Source organism: Muntiacus reevesi, chromosome 1, assembly GCF_963930625.1.
Source record: "Muntiacus reevesi chromosome 1, mMunRee1.1, whole genome shotgun sequence".
In the NCBI taxonomy this organism is placed as follows: Eukaryota; Metazoa; Chordata; class Mammalia; order Artiodactyla; family Cervidae; genus Muntiacus; species Muntiacus reevesi.
In genome coordinates, this window is record NC_089249.1 from 158,140,837 (window position 1) to 158,166,721 (window position 25,885).

A 25,885-nucleotide genomic window follows, 5' to 3' on the forward strand; every position below is an offset into this window, starting at 1 on the left:
CCTCAAGGAGTGAGGACAGACTGATCTAAAAGACACGAAGAGAAGAGAAGCCAGAGGCTCAGTTTTGGCTCCTCTTTTTATATGTTTTTCTCCTCCCCCTGAGCTTGCCTTGTGTAAACTGGGCTAGCTAGGAGGGCTGTTTTCTTCACCTGAGGTTCTCACTCCAGTCCTCGGAACTTCCTTTGTTCTATTTTCATGGGTTTTTTCCTTTCTTTGTCTTTTAGCCACTGCTATTTTGGACTCCTTTTTCCTATTCTAACTACTTAACACTTACATTTTGTGACAAAGGAGAGATGATTTAAATTAAAAAAAAAAAAAAAAGCCAACAACGACTCTGGAGGCCCAGGTCTGAGCTCTGCCTTCACCTTCACCCTCCGCTATGTGGACGGGGAGATCCTCCCAGACAATGCTAGGTGCTCCAGGAAGGTCAGCCACAGTCAGCGACAGTCAATGATCCAGAAACCACTGCACCATGAGTGTCTCTACGCTGAGCCCCACCAGTGCCTTGGGCAGTGTCTCAGGGCTTCTGCAAGTGATCTCCCTGCTCGGCCTGGTTCTGCCTCTGCTCAAGGCAGTACAGCTTTACCTGTGCAGACAGTGGCTGCTCAAAACCCTTCATCAGTTCCCATCTCCTCCTTCCCACTGGCTCTAGGGTCACAAGCAGGAGGTAGGATGGAGCTGTACTGGGGATTGGAAGGGCCACTAGGGGCAGGGATGTAGAGCATGGTTATGGTCAATGAGTTCATACCTTGTCCTATGCTTGTCTGGAAGCACTGACATCAATATGATGGATCAGCCCTGTGGGTTCACTGCCCGGCAGACAACAGAGAGATATCTAAGACAGTGTCAGGTCACAGGACAATAGCTCACCTGCTGGGTAGTGTTATGTCAGCTATAAGACAAACCTGCTTGCCTTGACCAGACTGAGGGATTTTGCAACTCGTGATTTCAGTTGTTGGCACACAGGAGCAAGGTTTCCAGGATGGGGCCCGGTAAAGAGAAATGACATTCGAGTTTCACCATCAACAGGGTGAGTTTGCCTGCCTGGTGTCCTTTCTCTGGATTATGAACTCTTGGAACTGAGCCTGTAATCCCCTTCACCCCCAGCACCCAGCACAGAGGGGTGTCAGACCATTGTGTGGAGGGACAGAAAGAGGAAAAGGAGCAGCTTTCAGGCTAGGAGGGGCAGTATTGCCACACTCATTGGCAGCACTGGCCTGTGAGGTGGGGGATCTCTGAGCAAAGTCAGATGGAGAGGGTTCACCAAGGGTCTATGGCTTAAACAAGTGTTTGGCGACAATCACAGATTGCAGAGAGCTGAGGCCCCTCTTTCTTGGCTGCATGATTAGCGCAGAGTGGAGACAAAGACAAGAACTGGAAACATCTAAGTCCCATGAGGGCTGGCCCAGTATCTCTCTCTCCTTCCTAATTTCCTGCACCGCAGGTTACTCAGGGTCCACCCCACCTGCCTGTGCATTCCAGCCTCTGGGAGTTGGCTCCCATGGGCCCTCTCCTTGGAAGGACCTTGTCCCTCTTTTCTATTCACCAAGGCCCAACCCCAAGCCATCTCCTCTTAGGTATTTTTCTTGGTCACCCAGGAGTGAAGAGGAAAACTCTTTGTCTTTTGCAGATCCTTCTCATAAGGCAGAGCTGACTAGATTCAGCTATTTCTATATGCAATGTCATAGCTATGAGCTCCTTCTGGGAAAGCCTGCCTCTGGTTCATCTTTGTAACCCAAAAGCATCTTGGTAGATGATGACTTGATTAATGAGCAAGTTCAGGACAAAGAGCTTTCTAAGACGGGTCTGAGTTAAGCACCCTTCCCAAAGCTTCCCTGAGGCTTCGTCTTCCCTCCATGATGAGATTCATGATGCCCTCCTGTTGTGGCCACTTGATCTCTCAGTCTGCTCCACTCCCCTGCAGGCTCCAAACAGACAAGCATCTAGAGCTGCATCCTAGTTCAGTGCTTTAAATCTGTTCCTGGCACATAGTAAATGCTCAATAAACACAAGCTTAGTGAAAGAACATGACCCACAGTAGACAAATTGCCTCAGAGCTCCTGAGTCCTGATGGGAGAAGGATGCAGGCAGAGATCAGATACAGAAGTCATTGAAGTAAAGACGATTTGACTACAGAACATGCTGGGGACCAACCGCTGATGAGAAATCCAGATGTAACAAAACAAAGCTGAGACTCCAAAGTTGAGGAGAAGCAGTTGCTCTGTGGTGAAGAGGACAGGCCACCAGCTAGAGGGAAGAACATAAGCAAAAGCCTTGAGAGTGAGCAGGTGGAGCCAGTGCAAGGAGCGCTGGCAGCAGCATCGTGGGGGCAGAGCAGTGGGTCCTGTGAAATTGCCAGCCCTACAAGGGCAACAATAGAGACAGTAAAACATAAAGGAAAGGGATTTGTGGTCCACACTCAGGAGTTTACAAAGATTCCTCTAGGCAATGGGAAGTGCACAAATATTTCTGAATATTAATAAATGATATGAGATTTAAAAATCCAACTATTTTCACAATGCTATTTCAAAACCATTTTCATATATACACCCTGAATCTGTCCCACAACTATGCACACACTCAATATGTAAAATAATATTATACACACATATAGTTTAACTTTTTTCACTTGGCCACATATATTCTAAATACCCTTTCATATTAACATTTACATGTATGCTGTGACAGTATTGAAGATATATAACAGTCAGTATGGCAAAATGAAATTAAATCATAGCTTAATTTTTTAAATATAGTCTATTTTTTCTTCTTCAAATAAACAAAATAAGACAAAACTGTTTACCAAGTGATATGAATTATCATTAATTGCTCATGCAAATTTTATCCAAATGACTTTCAAAAGTTTTGTGCACCAAGGAATCAACCCCTGATGTAGGTATCTGTGAGCAGTTTGTAGTGGTGGCCTAGGTCTACTCAACAATGGGAGAGAATCTGGTCTAAGCATCAAAGATGGACAGCCAGCAAGGTCTGGATCAGAGCCCAAGTCATAAGAAATAGTTCTAAACTCTTAGTTCTGCTGATGGATCCAGGGTAATCTCCTGATATCCTTGACACGACTCCAACCCTGGCACTGAAAGAAGGGTTTTATTGATTAGTCTTTCCTTTGCTTACGGTTCCAAGATGACAGTGAGCTGCAAGTCCTACTGAAAAGGGTAGAGAAATACCTGAGTGCATGTGTTCGCTGGCTGTAGGGGACAATGGCCATAGTTCTGATCTATGACCCTGACTATATGAAGATGGTCCTGGGGAGATCAGGTGAGAGGGAAACCCTCAGCAGGAGAAAATCTTCCCTTGAGTACATGCCCCTGGGTGTGAAATTTCAGAAGAGACTGGCCCTTCAGACATCAAAGCCTGAACTCTTTCAAACATTCTTCAACCCATGGGCCAGACTAAAAACAATATTATTTACTACTTCTAAATGCTCAAACACCTGGGTGAGGCTGCTTTCTCTTTTATTTCTTACTTTCTTTCTTATTACAGCCAAATTGAGGTGATCCCAGATCTGAAAGACAATTCCCTATCCACACTGATCAAGGTTGAGCACCTCTCACAGTTGCTTCTCCTTGGTCATGGGATGGACAAACCACCATAAATTATAGTACACCCACAGGTTCTGTCTTATTCTAAGGCATTGAACAGAGCTAATGTTTCATGACAATTCACCATTCTTGGTCCTGTGGATGTTCTGTTCCCAGAACACTGAGTCTGCTTTCCTGGGCTCACAGTGACTATCCGGACAGAGAGAGTCAGGGATGGGAGGTAAGTGGGGGGTATATTGAGACAGACTGCCATCTGACAAGCACCAGAAAGGGGAGGAAGCCCATGGCCTGGACCTCAGCTGCTCTGGGGGCTCCCTGACTTTTTTGATCCCCTCAACTTTTCTTCCTTACTTTTCAGGCCCAAAATCTCATAATATCTACAGATTCCTGATTCCCTGGATTGGTAAGTACATTTAAATACAACAATGTTCCCCCTACTAGTTAGGTTAAAAAGAGCTTCCACTTTGCATAATGGAGAACTGCTGCCAGGCACCCAGTTACCACCTCCATCTCTGAATCAAACCTATTTCTCTTCTTCCAACACAACATTCATCCTTTGTAATGGTGCTGAGAGCCCTCCTGAAGCTGAGCCTCTTCTTCATCTCTTCTCTGCTCTTTCCAATGTTCTCAGCCTGAATTTTAGATAAGTACTTCTATCACCTGCCCCACCCCCCACTACTGTTTATCCACTTCTATCTCACTGCTGTCATAATCATGTCAGCATGATTATGGGACAGACATACTGGAAATTCACATCCTTGAAATGTACTGCCTTTCCAACTCTTGCTTTTCATGAGCCTTCTCCTGACATATTTGGTTCCTCCCAAGTTGGCCCCAGTGTCCCCGATGCCCATACACACCCATCTGTGGTCCAGGGAAAGCTTTGCTGCTGTTGGAGCGGCAGACATTGTTCTAGCATTGGTGGATGCTGACCCCAGCCTTCCACTATGGCATTCTGAAGCCCTACATGGGACTCATGGCCAACTCTGTCCAAAGGATGCTGGTGAGTTCAACCCTTGTTGCCAGTACCCACTCACATTCAATAAAATTGACAAAGTTCACTTTCAGACACTTGTGTCCCTCAGACAACCATCAGATACAGTCCCCAGAATGATGAATTTAGAAATTCATAAGAGACAGTGCCCACCAAAACTGAATGGGACAGAGGAGCACTCAGGCACCAACTTGGATCCACAATTTGTTCCTCAACAAAGGAAAGGAGGTTATTCAGGGTGCACATTCCTCTCATCTCCAAGTCTTCAACACAACAGACTAGAAAAAGGACAGCAGCACAAATTGGCCATGACTGGCTTGAGCAATGACAGATTCCGTGTAAGAGTAGACTTCCCAGAATGTTACTCAGGTGGGCTCTACGTGGGTTCAGGGCTTCTTAGTAGCACTGAGTCACTCATGGGAGCAAATAAAATCAGGTCTACACTCAAAGAGTTGGGTCCTCACAAACGTCATCTCTGATCCAGACCAGGTACCACTTGGGCTCAGCTAATATTGGATAAATGAAAGGAACTGAAGTAAGTCAAGCCCCTTCCTAGGAGCCCTAAGAGAGCTTCTTAGGCTTTTCCTTGCCCTTAAATATTTGCTTACTAGTGTCAGACATCACCTGACCAACTGTTGATTTCAATTTCCCCTTTGTCCCCAAGAAACTATGCTTTTTGCTCTGCCACAAGATGTTTACCATCATAAGTTACTGCTAAAATTCAGAATTAATTCAAATATTATGAGAGAACATGTCAATTTATATAGTAAAATATTCATAGAAAACTGGCATCATATCACACACATATGTTACAGCCTCAGTTGCTAAAGCACATCTGCTTAGAGAGTGAGGAAATAACAAGCAAATAAGTAGAGACAGAGAGGGACTGGCCTTGTCAGCACAGGCCTTCTGGGAGAGCAGAGCAGAGTCAATCCACCTCCCTCCACAGGACAGGTGGGAGGAACTCATCAGACAGGACTCACATGTAGAGATCTTCAGACATGTCTCCTTGATGACCCTGGACACCATCATGAAGTGCACCTTCAGCCTCCAGGGTAGCATCAATACTGACAGGTCAGTGACAGCACTTCAACGGCAGGGTCCCATTGTCACCAGTTGGGGAGGACTTATCTGAGAGCCAGTAAGGTCAGCAGGGATGTTTCTCAGCACAAAAATTAATGTAGAGAAGCATGGATCATGGTCAAATACCACTTAGACTGTTTTTTACTCAGTCACAGGTCTCTGATTCCTACACAGGGAAAAGCCTGGCCCCTCAGGACTCTTGTAAATACTGAGGATTTTCAAGGGTAAGACAGAAATGACAATGCCTCAGTGTTGCCTGTCCCTACTGACTGAGGAGTCCTCGATCCAGAGCCCTAATCCCTCTTCAGGTCAGAGGCCCCTCAACTCCAGTCTCTTCTACATCCTCTCCCTTCAGGAATTCCCAGTCCTACTTCCAGGCCATCAGGGATCTCAACAATCTGATATTTTGATATATATTGAACTCAACAGTTCTGATATTCCAAATGAAAAATATACTCCACCAAAACGACTTCATCTACAGGCTGACCCCTGAAAGCTGGAACCATCAGGTCTGCCAGCTCGCCCATCAACACGCAGGTTCTTCTCCTTCTCATGGGCTGTTCCACACACCTTCATCAGGCACATGTGAAAGGGCCTGGGCTTGACCCCTCAGGCAGAGCCCAGACTCCTGCTTCCTCTTCAGGAGTTGACACACACCTGCATGCTGCAGGGACCGGGAACCCAGAGGTCAGGGTGTCAGGTATTGAATAGGGAGTTCCAGGAGTTACCATGTTGGTGATGACTGAGATCCCCTCCCAGCAGCATTCTGACAGAGCATCCATGGGCTGTGTTACTGCAGGGATTGCTGCCTGGAGTAGATGATGCTGGAGTTCTCAGTCCTGACATGCTCACCCAGTCCCACCCTCACCCATATCGACCTGGCACCCAGATTGGGCCTGAGGGGCAGATGGGTCTATGGGGATGGCAGATGGCATATGGTCCCCCAGAGTCCTCAATTCTGGCTGGGAACCACTGTTCTGGGACAGACACAGTGATCAAGGAGAAGAAGGCTCACCTGTAGAAGGAGGGAGAGCTGGAGATAGTGAGGAGCAGGAGGCACTTGGACTTCCTGGACATCCTCCTCTTTGCCAGAGTGAGTGTGGGCAGGAGAGGCCTGAGCCTTTGGGCAGAAGTACACAGGAAGGGCAGACCCTGCACTCTGGCCCTGCCTCCACAGATGGAGAATGGGAGCAGCTTGTCTGATGAGGACCTCTGTGCCAAAGTGGACACGTTCATGTTCAAGGGTAACAGCACTACAGCCAGTGACATTTCCTGGATCCTCTATACGCTGGCTTCCCACCCTGTGCATCAGCAGAGGTGCCAAGAAGAGAGCCAGAGCCTCCTGGGGGATGGTGCTTCCATCACCTGGTGAGTGTCTAGGAGATGGAAGAACACTGTCCCACCTGAGCTAGGGAGAATCCCTGGTTGTCCTATCCTGTCCACCCATAGATGCATTTCTTTTCAGGGACCACCTGGACTAGATGCCCTATACCACCATGTGCATCAAGAAGGCACTGAGACTCTATCCACCAGTGCCCAGCACAGCCGGAGAGTTGAGCAAGCCCATCACCTTCCCTGATGGACTGATGGACGCTCTTTACCTGCAGGTATGAACTTCACCTCACCACTCACCTAAGTCCACTCCAAGATCACACAGGACCTCAGAGCCCCACATGGGCTCTTCCAGTTCTGGAATGGCATGACTGTGTTTTTGTCTCAAGATAGTTAATATTTGCTTTGAAGTATGGACGACTTTTGAAAAGTGCTTGATGCAGAATCTGAAGCAGCAAATGCTCAATAAGCAACTGATGGACTTTGAATGCGGTCTTGTAATGGAGTCCTAGAGTTCTAATTCCTTGAGTTGTAAAGGCTTGAAGCAAAAGCAGAGAGAAACAGGTGGAGATTGTTTTTTCCATATGGGGTCTAAGGAGGGAGTTCAGTGAAATCACCGCCAGGGGTCACACGGACTTCTTTTTGAGGCCTTCCTGTGGATGGTAGAGAGCATCTGATGATCTGCCATGGCTGGAGGCCAACCATCAGCTCCCCTCCCAGTGGGCCTGAATCCCAGCCCTGCCACTTCCTAACTATGAGATCATAGACACATCCGTTAACTTCTCAAGGCTCAGGTGCTTCTTCTCCACCTGGGGATAAGATGGCCTTCCTTGAGGGCTGTGTGAGTACTAAATGAGCTACTGCACATTTCCAAAGGGTCGTGATGGCACTTGATAAATGTGACTTGTCATCTGAGTTGCTCTTGTATGTAAGTCTCCAATTCTTTAACTTCTCAGTCCTGGGTCCTGGTTACCTACTCCTAATCAGTGATCATGTGATTTGTCACGCCCAGCCCACCAGTCTTGCAAGAGCATCATTTCATTCAGAGTGATGGAGAGTGATCCCAGACACTTTGTGCCATCGCAAGTCCGCTGTTCCATGGGGACCATCAGGTTTCTCTCTCTCCTCCCTTCCCCACAGGATTCATACTGATCCTCTCCTTTTATGGGTTTCATCACAACCCAAAGGTGTAGTCAAACCTGGAGGTAAGATGATAGCGGGAGGAGTGAATGGGATGCTCTCTCCACACCAACCCCTTCTCCTGCTCCTCCTCTGGGATTCTTGTCCCCTGGTAGATTGAGGCAAGGAGCTTGACCCCATCTGCCCTGGCCCCGGTGCTCTCTCTGCAGATGTTTGACCCATCCTGGTTTGCACCAGGTTCTACTTGACACAGCCATGCCTTCCTGTCCTTCTCAGGAGCATCCAGGTGAGGCCTCTCTACTTGTGGAAGCAGTTGTCACTGGTTGCTACCCAGTATGTGTGACTGTCTACATTCAGATGTGGTGCATGAAGTTTTGTCCTTGTATGTTGATGTGTTGAGAAGGAGGCATGGGTCTCCAGGTATAAGAAGGCTTTCAGGACCCGCCACAATGACTTTAATCTCCTGACTTCTGCAATGACTGGCTACATTTCCATGTCAGTGCTGTTTCAAAGTATTCTGGGGATTTCCTCACTTTAGGAGGATCACTTTTCAGCATCAGAAGTTTTCATGAAAGTTAATCTTCAGATGCTTATTCCTTTGCAATATCAGTTACCTTAAAAGGTAGATGACTCTTCTCTCTTCCCACATTCCTAGTCAGAGCACTACCTTTTCTGCTTAAATCACCAATCAGCCTCTCATTGTATATATTATCTTTTTTTTTTTTATCATGGGTAACTAGTGGACCATACTGAGCAGATGTAATTCTAGTCAAAAGCAAATAAATTTTGTTTTGGTTAACATGCAGCTATAGATACTTAAGGGCTTCCCTGGTGGCTCAGACAGTAAAGAATTCATCTGTAATTCAGGAGACACGGATTCAATCCCTGGGTTGGGAAGATCCCCTAGAGAAGGGAATGGCTACCCACTCCAGTAGTCTTGCCTGGAGAATTCTCTGAACAGGGGATCCTGGTGGGCTACAGTCCCTGGGGTCATAAAGAGTCGACATGACTGAGAAATGAACACAAAGGTGCTTAAGATGAATAAACTGAGTTTATTGAGATACTGAGATGGATGTTCAATCTCTATACTTGTACTCCGTTTATGAACACATCATTGTACTTGGACTAAGTTGTTTTTTAAGAAAATATATTTACATTTATTTGACTACATCATGTCTTCATTGTGGCATGTGGGACCTTTAGCTGCAGCATGCAAAACTCTTCAGTTGCCAAATATGGGATCTAGTTCACCAGTCAGGGATCAGACCTGGGTTCCCTGCACTGGGAGCACTGAGTCTTAGCCACTGGCCCACCAAGTCCCCGGACTAGGTTTTATTTTATTTTTTTTATGTTTCCATGGATTTGGACTCCCAGCTGTCTTCCTTCTTCCCAGCTGTCCTGGGGGTTCAAATCATATTAGTGATCAGTTACAATTGCCCTTTGAAGAAAGTTACACAGTCAGTGTGTTCTCTATTTCTGTGGGGGACCCTAACAAATCTTTGACTAAATATTCATATAAATGTGATACCTTTTCAAGTTTCTCAAATTCTTTATATGTATGGTGGGTTATACACTGCACTCCCAAATTATACAGTGTCTAACGTTGGCAAAAAGCATAAAGTGGAGGACAAGTAAGTAACTGTGAGAGAAAAACCCACTATTTTGTATTTAACACAAGCATTTGAAAATTTTTTGCATGTAAATACAAAGCACACTTTAAATGATAGTTAAGGTGAATGACACATCCAGAATAACTATGGTGAAACTTATAACTTCATCCCCTGAAGCAGTAACTTTCATAACGCAACTTCTTAGCAAGAACCAGTTTTTTCTTTTTTTCTGAATCTAAAGTTCTGTGAAATTTAAATTGGTGAATCAACCTTCACAGAACAGGTTTGAAGCCACTGTCTTCCTGAATTGGTTCTAGGATTTTATTTAAACCAGCGTCCAGCCCTTCCTTGTAGACATGACTGCATGTCATGCAGTTGCCACTAGAGGGCAGGAGGGACTCAGCAGCTTGATTCCTAGGTCAGAATTAATACATAACATATTGTCACTCCGTTTAGGTTGTTTTCAATTCAATTCAGTTCAGTTCAGTTCAGTCGCTCCGTCACGTCCGACTCTTTGCGACCCCATGAACCGCAGCACGCCAGGCATCCCTGTCCATCACCAACTCTCAGAGCTTACCCAAACTCATCTCCACTGAGTCAGTGATGCCATCAAACCATCTCATCCTCTGTCATCCCCTTCTCTTTCTGCCTTCAATCTTTCCCAACATCAGGGTCTGTTCAAATGAGTCAGCTCTTCACATCAGGTGGCCAAAATATTGGAGTTTCAGTTTCAACATCAGTCCTTCCAATGAACACCCAGGACTGATTTCCTTTAAATTTTGTTTAAATATGAAAGTATGTATTAAGCATGTCTCCGTGTGCCAAGACCTGTGCTAGGAGATGGGAACACAGAGATGATAACGCTGTCCTCCCTCAGAGCTCACTATCAAGACAGACATCATTCACACATCCACTCTTTCACTCATTCATTCATTGAGCAGACTGTAGAAGGTTCGAAGATCTTGGCACTGTGCTAGGCACTGGATGTGATATGTCCTTGAGTTAACACTAATGGTGCCTTGAGGTGCCTTGTGGAGGGGAGAGGTGCAGTGAGCAGAGGTGGTGAAGGTGGTGGTCACTGGATTGAGCCTTGAGCATGTGGTCTGTGGAGGTGGGGGAAGGAACCACAAGAGAAGCTGAGTTGAGGAAGAGGAGTTGTGATAGCTTACAGTAAACTGTATTGGATTCGTGATCTCTGAGGGAGAGAATTTCGTTTTGAGACCAGAGAGGTGGCTTCAGTCACTCAGAGCTTTGTGTGGCAAAAGTTTTATTACTCTCACAAGGGACAGAGAAAGCTTTTGACATAGACATCAGAAGAAGGCAGAGAGTGTTGCTAGTCTTAACAAGGGATTTATATACTTTTTCAAAAGAATGTCTCAAGGTTGTAGAGGTCTTATCAGACCCACTTCCACAACATATATCTTAAGATAATAGGATTAGTCAGAAGGTTCCTGTTAAGAAGGAGAAACATGTTCTGGAACAAGATACATTGTGTTATGCAATCATTAGTACAAGCTTAAGGAAAAACACCCTTGAGCAAGATTTGGCCACCTTGTGAAGAGTTGACTCACTGGAAAAGACCCTGATGCTGGGAGGGATTGGGGGCAGGAGGAAAAGGGGACGACAGAGGGTGAGATGGCTGGATGGCATCACCAGCTCAATGGACATGAGTTTGAGTAAACTCCGGGAGTTGGTGATGGACAGGGAGGCCTGGCATGCTGAGGTTCATGGGGTTGCAAAAAGTCTGACACGACTGAGCAACTGAACTGCCTGACGACTGAGCAAGACGTGTTTTGTTTTGTTTTGTTTTCTGTAATCTTTAGCTCTGGGCTTAAAGAAATTTAGTCTTAGGCAATTTAGATTGTTACCATAACAACTCAGAGCTTTAAAAAAATGTCTTATGTAACTAAGATGAAGGAATGTAAGGGGAAAAAAGAGGTCTGTCCCTTTCTCCTCCTCCTTAAGGGCCCTGGTATCCTTATCAACCTGCGTAAGAAGTTGTTTCCGCTGGACAGGACCCAGATGAGTAAGGAGCAATGCAGAGAGAGCTGTGATGCAGCTGTGGCACTGGGTGGTGTCCTCCTTGTGATGGGGCACAGAGCAGGCCTGGAGCTGCTGTGACTTCAGTAGAGAGAAGGGATGCAGGGAGGCTGAAAAGGTCAGGTAAGGAGACCAAAGGATGGTTAGGGGGTCACTTCTAGGGTAGAATAGGAAGATTCCAGAACAAATTGACTGAAGGGCTGAGGGGAGACAGGAGACCAGTCCATTAATTAACTGGGAGGCAAATGGTCCAGCAGGTTCAGGGTCACTAATTCGTGTCCCAACAAGGAAGTTGTCTGTTGCCATTCTGATTCCTTGCACAATCCTCTCTTGTCCTCTCTGGAAATGGGAACCCCTATTTGTCTGCTATAGAAGGTAAGGACCTGAGCATGCAGCCCACCCGGCCCCATAGAGTGGCCTGGCCTGGCCTAAAACCAGAAACTGCCTGTGAACCAGTGAACAAAGTTCTAATTCACATTTCCTGACTTGCTTGACTTGATTCTGTGCTTAGAGCACAGGTGCTCCCCAACAGGATTTCCTGCTGAGAGCAGAAAGAGCTAGTATTTAGAGAGGTGGGCTTTGTCAGAAGACAGGGGGAGAGTGTGGGCCAAGGCCTAGGTGGCAAGTTCAGTGTGACCTATAGGGAAGGGATCACGGCTTGGTCATGTGGAAGACAGCCCTGAATCCCTGTCTCCAGCAGGGGTCAGAAGCCTCTGCTCACTTCCTTTTCCCATCCTGACCCAGAAACTGCATCGCGAAGCAGTTTGCCATGAATGAGTTGAAGGTGGCTGCGGCCCTTTGGTTTGAACTGGGACCAGATCCCTCAAGAGTCCCAGTGCCCATTCAAAAAACTTGTGTTGAAGTCTAAAAATGGGATCCACTTGTGGCTCAGGAAGATCCTCTGATCCTTTTGTGGACAGCACAAGCTCTGAGGGCCCCTCCTGCCAGCCTGCCCTGCTGTCTCTCTCTCCTGTCCTTGCCTCTTTGCCCACTTCCTGCTTCCATCTGCCCACCTACCAGCCCACCTCATCTCCTGTTTCCTGCCCAGAAGATTTTCTGCCCTTCTCCTCTCACTTTTCTGTAGGCTCCCTATCTGCTTATCTCTCTGTCTGTCTCTGACCCCCTGTATCTCTCACTGTCCACCTGAATCCCAATCATCAGCCCTCCTCCATTCTGTCTACTTTCTCCCTGCGTTTCTCCCCTTCAGCCTGCCTATCTGTCCCTGTATTCATTTCCTTTTGCTGATAAAATAATGTATCACTGCCTCGGGGAATAGGCTCTGACAGCTCTGGAGTGAGATATCTGAAATAGGTTGACCTTGAATAACCAAGATGTTGGCGGGCCCTCTCTCCAGGGATCTAGGACAGGGTCCCACTCTTTGCCTTTTCTGCATTGGGAGCTGTCATCCTTGCATTCCTTGGCTCCTGGGCCCTCCTCCACATTCAAATCCAGCAGCATCTTCAAATGTCCCTCTGCTTCTGTCTTCGCATCATGATCTCTTTAATCATGAATTTGTGATTAGATGAACAATTCAGATAAGACAGGCTTGTTCTCCTGATCTGGGGTTGAGGACAAGGACATCTGGGCAGCTGTTGCTGGACCTGCAAAGTCCTATGTGACTACCATCGGCCTGTCCCCCGCTCTCTCCCATGTGTGATGAGTCTTCCCATGTATCACTCATATGGCTTCCCCTCTCTCGCCCTCCCTGGATAAAGTTCACAATGTCATATGGAGTGTGTGTGTCTTCTCTGAAAGGAGCTGGGAAGGGAGAGGGAAAGGATAGGGAAAGGGAGGGAAAATAGCGGAGAGGACGAGGGGAGATAACACCTACTCTGTGGGACTGGAACCCCAGCAGGGAGAGTATGTCTGACCCCCCTGCAGCCTCTCACTCTGGGTTCCCTCATGCCCCACACCCTGCCCAGCATCTGAGGCTTCTGTGACAGCTGAGTCAGGAGAAAATTCTCATCTTCAAAGGCTCAGAGGGAAGATGATCACACCAGCACCTGTCGGGGAAGGAACCACCCTGCTCTTCTGTGGTAGCTTTCTCACCACATCTGTAGAGGGGCCCAGCCAGCACCCACCCTGTGCTGAGCAGGGAAGACTTTACAGACTTGTCCAGGCACAAAGATCTCCACCCCAGAAGAGATTTGAAAAGAGCCCAGCCTGGCCATGTCACCAGCCCCCTGGCAGCCTTACCTCACAGGCAGAACCTCAGGTTCCTCAGAGGCCACAAGTGATGGGGGCATGTGTGTACTGGACGGCCTGGGAGGAACCAGGTGGGCACAAGTGTTGGCTGCTGGGAGAGGATGTCCGATCCAAATCCAGGACAGCTGGTGGTACCTCCCACACAGGAGAGCACCTTGGAGTCTCTGGTCTTTCTCCTCAGCCACCATGATGGAGGAGGGCCTTCTTCAGCCCTGGTATTTCCAGAGACTAGGAGGGGGTAGTCCTCCTGACACAGGCACTGACCAGAACAAGGCCCGTGCACTCCTCCTCCAGCCTCTCTGCACCCAGCCCTGCTCTCTTCTGGCTCTGTACCCAGGTCCTCCTCCCACCCACCCCTGCCCTTCCTAGCCCAGGGCCCTGGTGCCAGAGGAGACTTCCTGAAGCCCTGGGGCTGCGCTGCTATGGTGCCATGTGCCCCTTGAAGGGGTCTCTCCCCAGCCAGTGCCTGAAGCTGGAACCCTCAGACCAGTTTCCCTTTTCCCCCACTCGCCCCAGGCCCTAGGGCTCAGCGCTAGTTCTTCTGCTGCAAGAATGGGCCAGATGGACATTCTGGGCTAGGTGGAGCATAGGGCAGGAGAGTTGACTGGGAGGGTCCTAGACAAGAAGCTTCTCAGGCCCCCTGGTGTCAGGAGGCACAGAGGGGCTTTAGTTGGTCACTCTGAGAGCACATGACAATGGACTCACTCTCCTTTCTGTTCTTAGGGCTGAATCAAGATGCCGAACCAATAAAGGAAAATCTAGTCACTTAGAGTGTGGGGAGGAAGAGCTTCAGAACCTTGAGAGGAACCCAGGACAAGGAGGGGATGGATGGGCTGGGAGGGGGTTGAATGTAAGTGGTTACCCGCCCCTGAACTTTAGTTTGGACAAGCCCCCAAAATGTGGCTCCATAGGTTGTACATGAACCACCTATCAGGAGATCAGGCATTCAAGGAGAGTGTTTGGGTCAGAGTTACATAGGGTGGAAGAACAGGTCAAGAGGAATCTTAAGGCTCCTGAGAGAGCTGGCTTCCAAGTAGATTTCATGGAAATCTTTGGTGTTTTACTTGGAATTGTAGGCATTGGATTTGATCTTAACGGAGAGAATTATGAAATAGTGATATAAGTCACTAAAGATGAAACTTCCCTCACCCCTTCCTATTTTGCATCTGATCTCCATCTCTTTTCAGTACCCACTGCTCTAAAAGCACTCTCTACTTGTTGAACTCTTATTCACCCTTAAATGCCCCATTCTTTTTTGGTCAGGGGAGCAGGTCAGTGTTTATTCCTGGATCACAAGAATTATTTTTATTGTACTAGGGTAAGTTTCTACCTTTAATACAGCCTGTGAGCTCAAGAAATATTTGATGAGTGAATGAATGACTGAAAGACCATTCCTGGGAGGTATGTAGGAAATAAATTAGTATCCCACCTTTCAAAATAGAAGCTGAGGCTCAGAGAGGACAAGTCACTAGCTTCATAAGTAGTAAAATTGCCCTGGGACTGGGCCTTCTGGATCCAAGGCCAGTGCTCCGTCCACTGGCACAGTCATCCAGGACACACTCCATAGTGGACGGGACAAGCCCTGGGAAACTATTCAGAGGAGCTGAGGTGGGCAGTTGAGATCCAACAGAGAAGGATTTCAATTTCACCGAGGTCTCTCAGAGTCTGTTTTCTGCTGACAACATCACTTTTCCTCTCTGAAGTTAGTTTTTCTCTCTGAAATGGGGATGATAATAAAACAAACCACATCTACTGAAAGTCTGCCAAACCAAACTGTGACTGACTAGTTTCAAGTCAGCTCTACTTGCAGCTGTGTCTCAGCACCAGACAGATAACATGGCACATTGCAGCTTCTCATTAAATATTTGGTAAGAAATAAGGAGAAGGAAAAGTGGGGGTATGCCTGGCCATTGTCACTGTCAGCTATGAAAGCTTTTCTCCCACTCTTCCCCAAAGTGTATCCTGCACAATCAACTCTGGAGTCCCAGGTCTGAGCTCTGCCTTCACCTTCACCCTCCCCCAGGTGGGTGGGGAGATTCTCCAGACTGGGTGTTCAGGGAAAATCAACCACAGTCAGGGAGAGTCAACAATCCAGAAGCCACTGCACCATGAGTGTCTCTGCACTGAGCCCCACCAGAGGAGCCCTGGGCGATGTCTCTGGGCTCCTGCAGGTGGTCTCCCTGTTCGGCCTAGTTTTGCTTCTGCTCAAGGCAACACAGCTCTACCTGCACAGACAGTGGCTACTTAAAGCCCTTCGTCAGTTCCCATCTCCTTCTTCCCACTGGTTCTATGGGCACAAGCAGGAGGTAGGATAGAGCTGGACCAGGGATTGGGAGGGCCGGGAGGAGCGGGGCTCTAGGACACGGTCATGGTCAGTTAGTCCATGGGACAAAGGCTTGCTGTGTGACCAGCACATGACTCCATGAAATAACCCAGCTAACCTCTCAGGTCTTGGCTCCTCACCCAGTCCTGGGGGCTCATTCCTCCCAGGCCCTGTGCTGGTGTCCACGCATCTGTCAGACACTGCCTCCTCAGGGAGATCTCAGGCTGTCCTGGCAACCCTGCCCTTTGAGGACAACGGCTGTTCCTTCCTGAGTCTCCCCGTTCTCCAGGCTGAGCACCTTCAGGTGTTCTCACAGGCTTCCAGATACTTCCCTGCCCCATCCCTCAATCCCACCCTCCCTGCCTGGCCCTGAGCTTGCCTGGGAGCACAAATGTTAGTCTGACAGATCAGCCCTGTGGGTTCACTGTGTGTGGAGACAACAGACAGGAATCTAAGACAGTGTCATGTTTCAGGAAAAGAGGCTCACTTGCTGGGTGGGGAATTATATCAGCTATAGAGACAAACCAGGTCAGTTTGTTCAGACTGAGGGATTATACGGTCTCATGATATCAGTGCCTAAACCCTGACATGTTCCTAGCACAGAAGAGTGAAGCTTCCCAGGATGGGGCCAGGTGAGAAGAACTGAAATTTGAGTTGCCTGCCTGGTGTCCTGTCTCTGGACCATGAGCTCTTGGAACTGAGCCTGTAATCCCCCTCACCCTGAGCACCCAGCACAGAGCCTGCATAGAGGGGTGTCAGTCCATTGTGTGGAGGGACGGGAAGGAGGGAAAGCAGCAGCTTATAGGCTGCGAGGGCCAAGCAGCTCCCCACCCAGCACTGGCACCACTAGCCTGGGGGTTGGGAAGCTCAGAGCAAAGATAGAAGCCACGTGGAGAGGGGTCGCCAAGGATGTGTGGCTTAAACAAGTGTTAGGAGACAGTCAGGAGTTGCAGAGAGCTGAGACCTCTCTTTCTCTGCAGCACGATTAGAACAGAGTGGAGCCAGAGACAGGAGCCCAAACCCCATGCGGCCTGACCCAGTACCTCTCTCCTTCCTAATCTCCAGCACCCTAGGTTACTCAAGATCCTCCCCACCTGCCTATGCATTCCAGCTTCTGAGACTCTGATCTCATGGGCCCTTTCCCTGGAATCCTGTTGTCCCTCATGTCCATCTACCAAGGCCCAACCCCAAGCCATCTCCTCCAAGATGGGTCACTCACAAATGGAGAGGACAACTCTTTTTTTCCCTTGCACGTCCTTCTCCTAAATCAGCAATAACCAGATTTAGTTATTTTAGTCTTCAGTCCTCTAAAGACTATTTTAATCTTTAATCTTCAGTCTTCAATACTATGAGCTTCTTCTGGGAGAGCCTGCCTCTGGTTAAACTTTGTAACCCAAAAGCATCTTGGTAAATGATGAGTCAAAGAATGAGCAAGTGGAGGAAAAAGAGCTTTCTAATGTCCAAGTCTGAGTTGGGCCCCCTTCCCCAAAGCTTCCCCAATAGGCTCTGTCTTCCTTCCATCACACATTCATGACCCCCCTCCTATTATGACTGCTTAATTTCTCAGTCTCCTCCTCTAGCCTGCAGACTCCAAACAGATTAGCCACATCTTAATTCTGTGCCTTAAATTAAAGTCTGGCACAGAGTAAATGCTCGGTAAACACAAGCTTAGTGAAGGTACATGACCCACAGTAGACAGATTGCCTCAGAGCTCCTGAGTCCTGATGGGAGAAGGATGCAGGCAGGGATGAGATACCAAAGTGCAGAGGGTTGCTCTGAGTTACACAGAAAACACTGAAATAAAGATGATGTGACTACACGGAACATGCCTGGGACCAAATGTTGGTGAGAAATCCAGAGGTGACCAAATAAAGCTGAGTCTCCAAAGTTGAGGAGAGACAGTTGCTCTCTGGCAAAGAGGACGGGCCACCAGGTAGAGGGAAGAACGTGAGCAAAGACCTGGAAGATGAGCCAGTGAACCCAGTGCAAGAAGCGCTGGCAGCAGCATCTTGGGGGCAGAGCAATGGGTCCTGTGGAATCGCCAGCCTGTCAGGGCAAGAATAGAGAGAGTAAAATCAGAAAGGAAAGGGCTTGGTGGTCAACATTCACGGGTGTACAAAGATTCCACTACAAGATGGGAAGTGCACATAAATTTCTGGGTATTAGTAAATTAAAATGAGGCCAAAAGTTCACATATCAAAATCTTAGTTCAATACAATTTTTATACGTGTACATCCAGAAACTGTCCTGCAACTGTGTACATACTCAATTAGCAAAATAACATTATATAGATACAATTTAGTACTTATTTTTTAAAGTAGCCATATACATTCCAAACATTCTTTCATATGAACAAATGTTTACATACATACTGGGATAATATTGAAGATATATAACAATTAATATTGAATTTAAATATGAATTTAAATCATAAGTTTAAGTTTGCCATTTCTTCCTCCACGGAATCATCCCAACCCAGGGATAGAATCCACGTCTCCTGTGTCTCCTACACTGCAGGCAGATTCATTACCTGCTGAACCATCAGGGAAGCCCTTTAAAATATAACCTATTTTATAATCTAAATAAAATTATATGACAAAACTACTGACCAAGTGATATGTTTTATCATAAATTGCTCATGCAAATGTTGTAAAAATAACTTCCAAAAGTTTTGTACACCAGGGGTTTTCCTGGTGTAAGTTTCTGTAGGTAATTTGTAGTGCTGGCCCATAGGTCGACCAGACAGTGGGACAGAATCTGGTCTGAGGACAAGGATTTCAGGTGAGAAGAAACAGTTCTAAACTCTTAGTTCTGCTGGTGCATCCAGAGTGATCATCTAGTACCCTCCTGCCCTTCACCCCCACTCCAGCTCTGGCAGTGAAATAAGGGTTTTATTGACTTGTTTTTCCCTTGGTGACAGTTCCAAGAGGAGATCAAGCTGCAACCCCTACTCATACTGCAAAGGGTAAAGAAATACCTCAGAGCCTGTGCTCACTGGATGTGAGGAACTAACGCCCTGACTAAATGAAAGTGGCCCTAGGAGATCAGGCGAGATGGAAACCCACATCCAAGCAGGAGTAAGTCTCCCCTCTTGGGTACAAGCCACTGGGTATGAAATTCTACAAGAGACTGGCACTTGAGACATCAAGGTCTGAACTCTTCTTTTATTAGCTATGTGTAAAGCCTCCTCAGACAACCACTTTGCTTTCTTGCATTTCTTTTTCTTTGGGATGGCACTGGTCATTGCCTCCTGTACAAGATTACAAACCTCCACCCATAGTTCTTCAGACAATAGAGTGTCTAATCCTTTGAATCTATTCATCATTTCCACTGTATAAGGGATTTGATTTAGGTCATATCTGAATGGCCTAGTGGTTTTCCCTACTTTCTTCAATTTAAGCCTGAATTTGGCAATAAAGAACTAATGATCTGAGCCCCAGTCAGCTCCAGGTCTTGTTTTTCCTGACTGTATAGAGCCTCTCCATCTTCGACTGCAAAGAATATAATCAATCTGATTTAGGTATGGCCATTTAGTGATGTCCATGTGTAGAGTTGTCTCTTGTGCTGTTGGAAAAGGCTGTTTGCAATGACCAGCAAGTTCTCTTAACAAAACTCTGTTAACTTTTTCCCTGCTTCATTTTGTACTCTAAGGTCAAACTTGCCTGTTACTCCAGTATCTCTTAACTTCCTACTTTTGGATTCCAGTACCCTATGATGAAAAGGACATCTTTTTTGTGTGTGTGTGTGTGTGTGTTAATTCTAGAAGGTCTTGTAGGTCTTCATAGAATCAGTCAATTTCAGCTTCTTTGGCATTAGTGGTTGGGGCATAGACTTGGATTACTATGGTGTTGAATGGTTTGCCTTGGAACAAGCCAAGATCATTCTCATTTTTGAGACTGTACCCAAGTACTTCCTTTTGGACTTGTTTGTTGGTTATGAGGGCTACTCCATTTCTTCTAAAGGATTCTTTCCCACAGTAGTAGATATAATGGTCATCTTACTTAAATTCACCTATTCACATCCATTATAGTTCACTGATTCCTCAGATGTAAATGTTCACTTATGCCAGCTCCTCTTTGACTACATCCAACTTACCTTGATTCATGGACCTAACATTTCAGGTTCCTGTGTAATATTGTTCTTTAGAGCACTGTACTTAACTTTCACCACCAGATATATCCAAAATTGAGTGTCATTTTTGCTTTGGCCCAGCCACTTGATTCTTTCTGGACCTATTGCCCTCCACTCTTCTCCAGTAGCACATTGGACATCTTCCTACCTGGGGGGTTCATCTTCGGGTGTCATATTTTTTTGCATTATCATACTGTTCATGGGGTTCTTGCAGCAAAAGTACTGGAGTGGCTTGCCATCCCCTCCTCCGGTGTATCACATTTTGTCAGAACTCTCCCCTGTAACTCATCCATCTTGGGTGGCCCTGCGTGGCATGGTTCATAGCTTCATTGATTATAAAAGCCCCTTCAACACAACAAGGCTGTTATCCATGAAGGGAAGATATCTGCTCAGTTCAGTTCAGTCGCTCAGTCGTGTCCGACTCTTTGCAACCCCAGGAATCACAGCACGCCAGGCTTCCCTTTCCACTGCTACATACTGCCAAATAAAATTCAAGATTATCAACTTATATGAGAGATCTGAGAACAAGGAAATACTTACCAAACTCATTTGGACTCTCCGAGGAGTGAGACAGGCACAAGAAGCCTCTGCTGATCCCTTGGCTCCAGTTCCTCATAGCTTTAAGGCAAAGAAGAGAAGCCCACTCTGGGTCCTTTGTGGTCACCATCAACTTAAAAAGTGCACAACATAAAAGCTGCGAGTTAAGTTTTGTCTGGATCAAAATGAGGACTGCAGCACAGGAGAAAGCACCTCAGATAGCTCTGAGAAAGTGCTCCAGGGAAGCATGGTGGGGAGCTATATATATATATATCAGAAAGTTTCTGGTAGTTACAAGGAACAGTCATTACCCAGAAGGGCTTTAGTGCTTTTCTAAATATGAGGAGACACAACAATCGAGCTCATAAAATCAGCTCCTGAAAATATGTAACTATCTGATGATCTGTTCTACCAGTTTTTCCCCAAGTACAGAGTTCTTCATTTCTTCTGTCTACCCTGAACTATTTTCAGGGGATACTGAAGATCAGCAGCTGTGGGAGCACATGATTTAACCCCTGTAGAAGAAGATGGCAAGTGCCAATGACACAGGCCAGTTTGCAGTTGACAATATAAATACATATATGACACCTTTTCTAGTTGTCATAATTTTTTTAAATTAAAAAAAATTTAGACTGTAATGAGCTGACTGCAGGATTTTAGTTTCCCACCAGGGATGAATCTAATAGACAGAGTGCCTGAAGAACTGTGGATGGAGGTTTGTGACATTGTACAGGAGGTGGCGATCAAAAGCATCCCCAAGAAAAAGAAATGCAAAAAGGCAAAATGATTGTCTGAGGAGGCCTTACAAATAGCTGAGAAAAGAAGAGAAGTGAAAGGCAAAGGAGAAAAGGAAAGATATACCCATCTGAATGCAGAGTTCCAAAGAATAGCAAGGAGCAATAAGAACGCCTTTTTAAGTGATCAGTGCAAAGAAATAGAGGAAAACAATAGCATGAGAAAGACTAGAGATCTCTTCAAGAAAATTAGAGATACCAAGGGCACATTTCATGCAAAGATGGGCCCAATAAAGGACAGAAACAGCGTGGATGTAACAGAAGCAGAAGATATTAAGAAGAGGTAGGAAGAATACACAGAAGAATTAAACAAAAGAGATCTTCATGACCCAGATAACCACCATGGTGTGACCACTCACCTAGAGCCAGACATCCTGGAGTACAAAGTCAAGTGAGCCTTAGGAAACATCACTGTGAACAAAGCTAGTGGAGATGATGGAAATAGCTGAGCTATTTCAAGTCCTGAAAGATGATGCTGTTAAAGTGCTACACTCAATATGCTAGCAAATTTGGAAAACTCAGCAGTGGCCACAGGACTGGAAAAGGTCAGTTTTCATTCCAATCCCAAAGAAATGCATGCCAAAGAATGTTCAAACTACTGCATAATTGCTCTCATCTCACATGCTAGCAAAGTAATGCTCAAAATTCTCCAAGCAAGGATTCAATAGTAAGTGAACTGAGAACGTCCAGATGTTCAAGTTGGATATAGAAAAGGCAGAGGAACCAGAGATCAAATTGCCAACATCCATTGACTCATAGAAAAATCAAGAGAATTTCAGAAAAACATCTGCTTCATTGACTACACTAAAGCCTTTGACTGTGTGGATCACAGCAAACTGTTGAAAATTCTTCAAAAGATGGGAATACCAGATCACCTTACCTGCCTCCTGAGAAACCTGCATGCATGTCAAGAAGCAACAGTTAGAACCGGACATGGAACAACTGACTGGTTCCAAACTGGGAAAGGAATATGTCAAAGCTGTATATTGTCAATCTGCTTATTTAACTTATATGCAGAGTACATCATGTGAAATGCCAGGCTGGATAAAGCACAACCTGGAATTATTAAGATTGCCAAGAGAAATATCAATAAACTCAGATACACAGATGACACCACCCGTAGGCCAGAAAGCCAAGAGGAACTAAAGAGCCTCTTGATGAAAGTGAAAGAGGAGAGTGAAAAAGCTGGCTTAAAACTCAGTATTCAAAAAACAAAGATCATGGCATACTGTCCCGTCACTTTATGACAAACAGATGGGGCAAAAATGGAAACAGTGACAGACTTCATTTTGGGGAGCTCCAAAATCACTGCTGGAGAAGGAAATGGCAACCCACTCCAGTATTCTTGCCTGGAGAATCCCAGGGACAGAGGAGAGCCTGGTGGGCTGCCATCTGTGGGATCGCACAGAGTTGGACACAACTGAAGTGACTTAGCAGCAGCAGCAGCAGCAGCAGCAAAATCACTGCAGATGGTGACTGCAGCCACAAAATTAAAAGATGCTCGATTCTTGGAAGAAAAGTTATGATCAACCTAGACAGCATAATAAAAAGCAGAGACATTGCAAAACAAAGCTTTGTTTAGTCAAAGCTATGTTTTTTCCAGTACTCATGTTTAGATGTGAGAGTTGGACCATAAACAAGGCTGAGTGTCAAAGAATTGATGCTTTTGAACTGTTCTGTTCAAGAGTCCCTTGGACTGCAAGGAGATCAAACCAGTCCATCCTAAAGGAAATCAGTCCTGAATATTCACTGGAAGGACTGATGCTGAAGCTGAGGCTCCAACCCTTTGGCCATCTGATGCAAAGAACTAACTCATTGGAAAAGATACTGATGCTGGGAAAGATGTAAGGCAGAAGGAGAAGGAGATGACAGAGGATGAGATGGTTGCATGGCATCACTGACTCAATGGACATGAGTTTGAGCAAGCTCCAGGAGATGGTGAAGGACAGGGAAGCCTGGTGTGCTGCAGTCCATGGGGTATGCACAAAGAGTGGGACACAACTGAGAGACTGAACAACAACAGCAGGAGTTCGAACCTGTACCCCTTGCATTGAGAGCACAGACTCTTAACCACTGAGCCACCTGGGAAATCCCATGTCATTATCCCAGGATCTGGAGTCTAATCTTGGCAGAGAAAGAATAAAATGGAGGGATACCAAGCGCTTTAGAGAGACTATTTTGTATTTGACACATGTATTTGAAAAGTTAGTGGCATGTAAGATACAAAGCACACTTTAAATAACTGTTGTGCAGAGTGATACACTCCAAAATGACTGCTGTGAAAGTCTTCAAGGGCTACAGATACTCCCTGAAACAGTCATTTCCATAACTTTGTAACTACTTACTAAAACAAGCTTTTTCTGAGTCTATAATTCTGTGAAATTTTCCGTTGGTGAATCAATCTTCACAGAACAGGCTTAAAGCAGTTTCCCAGAATTTGCTTTAGGATTTGGTTTCTACCAAGGTTGTGTTCTTCCTTGTAGACACTGGTTGCAAATCAGGCAGCTGCCACTTGAGAACAGGGGATATTACATAACTCAGTTCCTAGGGCACAATTAATATTTAATTTTTTTCAATTCATTTTGTTCAAATATAAAGCTATTTATTAAGCCTGTCTCTGTATGCCAAGTCCTTTCTTAAGAGATGTGGGGGGTGGGGGGGGGGGGATGAAAGGCATTTTCCCTGCTTTGAAGAGCTCACAATCAAGAGACAAATACTGCTATCTAAGACAGATAGGCAGCATTCTCATGTTGTAGAGGTTCTACCTTATAAGACAGAAATCATATGTTCATGACTTCTTTACTCTTTCATTCACTAAGCAGATTGTAGAAGGTTCCATGTTTCTGGCACTGTCCTGGACACTGCATGGTGATGTGGCCTTGAGTTAACACTAATGGTGTTTGGGGTCCAGGAAGGATGAGGTGCAGCCAACAGAGGGGATGGGAGTGGGTGGTCACTGGCTTGGGCTTTGTGCATATATGGCTGGCAGAGGTCAGGGGAGGGGACCTTAATGGCAGTTGAGTCAGGAAGAGGAGCTGGGCAGACCCCAGGTGAATGAGGAACAATCCAGATAAGGCTGTGATGCAGCTAGGCACTGGGATGTGTCCTCTCTGTGATGGAGGGCATGGGAGGCCTGGAGCCACTATGGCTTCAGTAGAAGGTAATGAGGCAAGGAGACTGAAAAGGACAGATGAGGAGACCAAGGGATGGCTAGGGGGTCATTTCCAGAATAGAATAGGAAGACTCCAGAGGCAGATTGACCGAGGAGGCCAAACCATTAATTGGGAGGCAAATGGTCCAGCAGGTTCAAGGTCACTAACCCGTGCCCTCTCCAGAAAGTCTCGTAGTTGCCATTCTGATTCCTTACCTAGCCCACTCTTGTTTTCTCAGGGGATTTGGAACCCTGTTGGTCTGCCTTCGATGGTGACAGCCTGGAAATGTGGCACTTCTTACCCCCTACACTGCCCTGCCCGGCCTGAAACCAGAAACTGCCTGTGGGCGAGTGAACAGAGCTCTGATTCACATTTCCTGATTCACCTGACTTGCCTCTGTGACCTAGTGTGCTGATCCTCTCCAAAAGGATTCCCTGCTGCTGAGATCGGAAGTAGGAGTTAGGAGTCCTCAGAGACATAGGTATTGTCAAAGGTCACAGGGGAGTGTGGACCAAGGCTTGGGTGGCGAGTTCAGTGTAGTCAATAAGAAAGGGATCAGGGCTGGTCCACATGGAGGACAGCCCTGAATGCCCTGTTTCTGGTCAGTGGCCAATGCCTACCTAACTCAGAACAGGGTTTGAGACCACTTCTCATTTCATTTACCCTGCTGGCCCAGGAACTGCCCTGGAAAGCAGTTTGCCATCAATGAGATGAAGGTGGCCATGGCCCTGACCTTGCTTCACTTTGAGCTGTTACCAGATCGCTCCAGGGCCCATGTTCATTCAAAGACTTGTATTGAAGTCTAAAAATGGGATCAACTTGCAGCTCAGGAAGCTCCTCTAATCCTTGTAGGAACAAGGACAATCTCAGAGGGCCCCGGCCTGCCATCCTGTCTTGCTGTCACTCTCTCCTGTCCTTGCCTCGTTGCCCACTTCCTGCTTTGATCTGCCCGCCACCAGTGCGCCTCATCTTCTGCCTCCTGCC

General features: G+C 46.5%; 1 long non-coding RNA gene and 1 pseudogene across 1 annotated transcript; one reads left to right on the plus strand and one right to left on the minus strand.

Moving 5' to 3' along the window:
• Nucleotides 1–472: 472 nt before the first annotated feature.
• LOC136164380 (taurochenodeoxycholic 6 alpha-hydroxylase-like) lies at nucleotides 473–12,664 on the plus strand (annotated as a pseudogene).
• On the minus strand, nucleotides 9,466–21,196 carry LOC136152391 (uncharacterized). Its single transcript, XR_010660206.1, has 3 exons — nucleotides 20,959–21,196; nucleotides 18,247–18,333; nucleotides 9,466–9,507 (listed from the first exon to the last, which is right to left on the minus strand). It is a non-coding gene; the product is annotated as an uncharacterized lncRNA (long non-coding RNA).
• Between the last annotated feature and the right edge of the window lie 4,689 nt (nucleotides 21,197–25,885).